Raw genomic sequence first — 6,544 nt, 5'->3', positions numbered from 1 at the left:
AACAAATAAGTTTACTCTATTCCATGATTCACATTAAAATTGGGGATAAATTCCAATGTTTAAGGAGGCTATGGAAGTAAAAATCCCTGGTGGTGAAACTGTCATTGCCCATCTGGTTTACAGTAGCAGTTGGTGACATATCCTAATTGAAAGGACAACATAGCTTACAGTAGCATTCATATTGGTCACCTAAGAACCTGATAACTCTATAGAAACTTCTGGAGACATCCAGTGCCCTCAAATGCTAATATTATAACTTAAAAAAAAAAGTTACCTGTGCCCTGGAAAGGCATGTTTATTAAATAAACGTCTAGTCTTTTAGACTGTGTTGGAAGGATCTAACTCAAGCAACGCTAGCATGACTGAGAAAGTTTTGCACCATGGCACCGATACTCTAAGGCGATACCTCTCATTGAGCAAACATGTGCAATGGTAAAACAGATGTTCAGCCACAATCCAATGACACCTCTGAATTCAGTGTTTCACATGATGATACCACAAATCACAACAAGATTATACTGTGATGATACCTGGGATGAACATGCTTACTTGGCCCACCCATGACAAATGGCCTGGTTAGCAACACTTCATAAAATAAGAACATGAGAAAAAGAATAAGATAGGAATAATCCCTATATTTGTAGATCTAATGTACAAAACTGTCGTGAAACCAGTGAATAATAGCTTCCCTGCACAATACAAAATTTGGTTCATAATTAAGATTATTTGAAGCTCCACTTTGGGGGAGGGGGTAGGGAGTGGGTAGGCGGGCAGAATGAGCATTTCTCTAGGCTTCCATAAATAGAACAATAAAATCATAGAATCATTTAGGTTGGAAAAGACCTTCAAGATCATCGAGTCCAACCATCATCCATGCCCACTAAACCATGTTCTGGAGTACCCCGTCTACACGCTTTTTGAATACCTCTGGGGATGGTGACTCCACCACTTCCCTGGGCAGCCCATTCCAATGTCTGGCAACCCTTTCAGTAAAGAAATTTTTCCTAATATCCAACCTAAATCTCCCTTGCCGCAACTTGAGGCCATTTCCTCTCGTCCTATCTCCAGCCACCTGACAGAAGAGACCAGCACCCACCTCACTACAGCCCCCCTTCAGGTAGTTGAGGAGAGCGATAAGGTCTCCCCTCAGCCTCCTCTTCTCCAGACTAAACAGCCCCAGTTCCCTCAGCCGCTCCTCATAAGACTTGTGCTCCAGGCCCCTCACCAACTTGGTTGCCCTTCTCTGGACACGGTCCAGCACCTCAGTGTCTTTCCTGTAGTGAGGGGCCCGAAACTGAACACAGCACTCGAGGTGCAGCCTCACCAGTGCTGAGTACAGGGGGACGATCACCTCCCTGCTCCTGCTGGCCACACTATTTCTGATACAGGCCAGGATGCTGTTGGCCTTCTTGGCCACCTGGGCACACCGCTGGCTCATATTCAGCCATCTGTCAACCAGCACCCCCAGGTCTTTCTCTGCCGGGCAGCTTTCCACCACTCTTCCCCAAGCCTGTAGGGCCGCACGGGGTTGTTGTGACCCAAGTGCAGGACCCAGCACTTGGCCTTGTTGAACTTCATATGATTGGACAGGCTGGATCGATGGGCTGAGGCCACATCTCTCTGTAGAGCCTTCCGACCCTCCAGCAGATCGACCCTGCCTCCCAACTTGGTGTCGTCTGCAAACTTGATGAGGGTGCACTCAATCCCCTCGTCCAGATCATTGATAAAGATATTAAACAGAACCGGGCCTAACACCAAACCCTGGGGAACACCACTTGTGACCTGCTGCCAACTGGATTTCACCCCATTCACCACAACCCTCTGGGCTCGTCCATCCAGCCAGTTTTTCACCCAGCAAAGAGTGCACTTATCCAAGCCATGAGCCGCCAGCTTCTCAGGGAGTATGCCATGAGAGACAGTGTCAAAGGCCTTGCTGAAGTCAAGGTAGACAACATCCACAGCCTTTCCCTCATCCGCTAGGTGGGTCACCTGGTCGTGGAAGGACATCAGGTTGGTCAATGTGGTGGGTTGACCCTGGTTGGATGCCAGGTGCCCACCAAAGCCGCTCTATCACTCCCCCTCCTCAGCTGGATGGGGGGGAGAAAATATAACAAAAGGCTCGTGGGTCAAGATAAGGACAGTTTAATAAAGTGATAGCAAAGGTTGCGCGCGCGAAAGCAAAGAAAAAAACAAATGATGTTATTCTCTACTTCCCATCAGCAGGCGATGTCTAGCCACTTCTCGGGAAGCAGGGCTTCAGTACGCGTAGTGGTTGCTCCGGAAGACAAAATGCCCCCCCCCTTCCGTCTCCCTTTACTTAGCTTTTATATCTGAGCTGACGTCATATGGTATGGAATATCTGTTTGGTTAGTTTAGGTCAGCTGTCCTGGTTATGTCCCCTCCCAAGATCTTGCCCTGCCCCAGCCTGCCATTGAGGGGGGGGCAAAAATGTTGGAGAGACAGCCTTGATGCTGTGCCAGCATTGCTCAGCTGTAGCCAAAACACTGGTGTGCTATCAACACCTTTCTAGCTACTGATGCAGAGCACAGTGCTATGAGGGCTGCCATGGGGAGTATTAACTCCATCTCAGCCAGACCCAATACAATCTCCACCCCTTATTCCATACCATTTGCGTCCTGCTCAGGTTCCACATAACTTAATACAGATATCTTCTAACCATACTATTGTATTTAATTCTCATTACTGAAACCCTTTCTCACCAACACTTACAACTGAGACTACATACTTAAACCACTTTTATACCCAACGTACGGATTTATACATTCTTATTAATTACTATCCCCTGTCCTTTAAGAGATAGATATTCCATGGGCTTCTTCCACTCTTCCTGATGTTCACATACAGGTTATGACTTGAGCCCCATCCATCAAGATGAGTGGTCAGGACAGGAGAAGCAGTATGTTCGATCGTTGGGCCCCAACACCAGCTTGGTTTGGGTCACCGATGCACTTGTCTGGTTCCTTGCGAAGTTCACTCTTCTGCAGTTCAGGTCATTCCTGCTACATTACTTCCTACAACATACAACTCACATCACAGATTATTTTTCCCCCAAGGTTAAATGTCCTTGAGGCACACACTGGGTCTCCCCATCCTTCCGCATTACCCACCAAGTACACCCAGGTCCCTGAGCAAAGACAATCCCACGAATGGGTTTGCCTTTTCCCATGGGAGGTGCAATCCACACTGCCTTCCCCAGCCACTTCCCCATGTGCACTACGGGGACCTTATCTCCTCCCACAGTATGTAGGGGTTTTGTTTGGGCAGGACCAGGACGGTTAGCAGATCCTCTGGTGTTAACTAGCCAAGTGGCTTCTGCTAAATTTGTATCCCAATGCTTCCATGTCCCATTGCCTAGCGCTCTCAGCATAGTCTTCAACAGTCCATTATATCTCTCAATTTTCCCAGATGCTTGCGGGTGATAGGGTATGTGGTACACCCACTCAATGCCATGTTTCTTTGCCCAGGAGCTTATGAGGTTATTTCGGAAATGAGTCCCATTGTCTGATTCAATTCTTTCTGGGGTACCGTGTCGCCATAAAATTTGCCTTTCAAGGCCTAAGATGGTGTTTCGGGCAGTGGCATGGTTTACAGGATATGTTTCTAGCCAACCAGTAGTTGCTTCCACCATGGTGAGTATGTAGCGCTTGCCTTGGCGTGTTCGCGGCAGTGGTCCAATGTAGTCAATTTGCCAGGCCTCGCCATATCGAAAACCCAGCCACCGCCCTCTGTTCCAGGGAGACTTTACTCTGGTAGCTCGTTTGATTGCAGCACATGTTTCACATTCATGAGTGACCTGCGTAATGGCCTCCATGGTCAGGTCCACCCCTCGATCACGAGCCCACCTATATGTTGCATCTCTCCCTAGATGTCCCGATGTCTCATGGGCCCATCGAGCTACAAATAGCTCACCTTTACGCTCCCAGTCCAGGTCCACCTGAGCTATTTCTATTTTGGCAGCCTTGTCTACCTGTTCATTATTTCGATGTTCTTCAGTGGCACGGCTTTTGGGCACGTGAGCATCTACATGACGTACCCTTAGAGTTATGTGTTCTACACGGGCAACAATGTCCTGCCACAATGCTGCTGCCCAGATGGGTTTACCCCTGCGTTGCCAATTGGTCTTCTTCCACTGCTGTAGCCACCCCCATAGGGCATTAGCCACCATCCAGGAGTCAGTATAGAGGTAGAGTACCGGCCATTTTTCTCGTTCAGCAATGTTTAGGGCTAGTTGGATGGCTTTCACTTCTGCAAACTGACTTGACTCGCCTTCTCCTTCAGTGGCCTCAACGACTTGGCGTGTGGGACTCCACACAGCAGCTTTCCACTTCCGATGGTTCCCTACCACACGACAGGATCCATCAGTAAACAAAGCATAACACCTTTCGTCTTCTGGTAACTCATTATATGGTGGTGCCTCTTGGGCACGAGCCACCTCCTCAGGTGATGCTCCAAAATCTCTGCCTTCTGGCCAGTCCATGATCTCTTCCAGAATTCCTGGGCGGTTAGATTTCCCCAGTCGAGCCCGTTGCGTGATCAATGCTATCCACTTACTCCATGTAGCGCTGGTTGCATGATGTGTAGAGGGGATGTTTCCTTTGAACATCCAGTGTAGCACGGGCAATCGTGGTGCCAAGAGGAGATATGCTTCTGTACCAACAACTTCTGAAGCGGCTCGAACCCCCTCATATGCTGCTAGTATCTCTTTTTCAGTCGGGGTGTAGTGGGCTTCTGATCCTCGGTACCCCCGGCTCCAAAACCCTAATGGTCGACCTCGGGTTTCTCCTGGTGTTTTCTGCCACAGGCTCCAGGTGAGACCATGATCCCCAGCTGCAGTGTAGAGTATATTTTGCACATCTGGTCCTGTCCGGACAGGCCCAAGAGCTACTGCACGAGCTATTTCTTGTCTGATATGCTCAAAGGCTTGTTGTTGTTCAGGGCCCCATTCAAAATAGTTCTTTTTCCGCGTTACTCGATAGAGAGGGCTCACAAGCTGACTGTAACCTGGAATATGCATTCTCCAGAACCCCACAAGGCCTAGGAAAGCTTGTGTTTCTTTCTTGTTAGCTGGTGGAGACATAGATGCTATCTTGTTAACCACCTCCATAGGGACATGACGGCGTCCATCCTGCCATTTTATTCCCAAGAACTGAATCTCCTGTGCAGGTCCCTTGACCTTGCTTTTCTTTATGGCGAAACCAGCTTTCAGAAGAATCTGAATTATTCTTTTCCCCTTCTCAAACACTTCTTCTGCCTCATTGCCCCACACGATGATGTCATCTATGTATTGTAAATGTTCAGGGGCTTCGCCTTGTTCCAGTGCTGTTTGGATTAATCCATGACAAATGGTAGGACTGTGCTTCCACCCCTGGGGCAGTCGATTCCAGGTGTATTGGACGCCTCTCCATGTGAAAGCAAACTGTGGCCTGCACTCTGCTGCCAAAGGAATGGAGAAAAATGCATTGGCAATATCAATTGTAGCATACCACGTGGCTGCCTTTGATGCCAGTTCATATTGGAGCTCTAACATGTCTGGTACAGCAGCACTCAGTGGCGGTGTCACTTCATTCAGGCCGCGATAATCTACTGTTAACCTCCACCCTCCATCAGACTTTTGCACTGGCCATATAGGACTATTAAAAGGTGAATGAGTCTTGCTGATGACTCCTTGGCTCTCTAGGTGATGAATCAGCTCATGGATGGGAGCCAGGGAGTCTCGGTTTGTCCGATATTGCCGACGGTGCACCGTCCTGGTAGCGATTGGCACCTGTTGTTCTTCAACTTGCAACAATCCCACAATGAAGGGATCTTCCGAGAGGCCAGGCAGAGTAGATAGCTGTTTGATCTTCTCTGCATTTACAGTGGCTACACCAAAAGCCCATCGGTACCCCTTTGGGTCCTTGAAGTACCCTCTCTTGAGGTAGTCAATGCCAAGGATACAAGGGGCCTCTGGGCCGGTCACAATGGGGTGCTTTTCCCACTTGTCCCCTGTCAAGCTCACTTCAGCCTCCAGTATAGTCAATTCTTGGCATCCCCCTGTCACTCCAGAGATCCAGATGGGTTCCGTGCCCCTGTATCCTGATGGCATCAGTGTACACTGTGCACCAGTGTCTACCAAAGCCTTATACTTCTGTGGGTCTGATGTGCCAGGCCATCGAATCCACACAGTCCAGTATATCCGGTCATCCCTTTCCTCCTCCTGGCCGAAGGCAGGGACCCTCTATTGCTGTTCCTCATCAGAATATTCACTGTCCGATCCTTGCGGTACCAGACCAGAAGTCCCCTCACCAGAATCAAGGGAGGTAGTTTCAGTTCTTCTATGCCTGGAGGATCGCTGAGTGCTTTCTTGGGCCTCTACAGCAACTACGCTGACAGCCTTCTTCTTGGGTGACCCCTTCTTAACAGCTGTCTTCCCTCTCAGTTCACGCACACGGGCTTCCAGCTTAAAGGTGGGTTCACCATCCCACTTCCTCATGTCCTCCCCTTGGTCACGCAGGAAGAACCAGAGTGTACCACGTGGCATACG

The sequence above is a fragment of the Haliaeetus albicilla genome, chromosome 22, assembly GCF_947461875.1.
Source record: "Haliaeetus albicilla chromosome 22, bHalAlb1.1, whole genome shotgun sequence".
Taxonomy (NCBI): domain Eukaryota; kingdom Metazoa; phylum Chordata; class Aves; order Accipitriformes; family Accipitridae; genus Haliaeetus; species Haliaeetus albicilla.
This window is presented reverse-complemented; position numbering follows the sequence as displayed.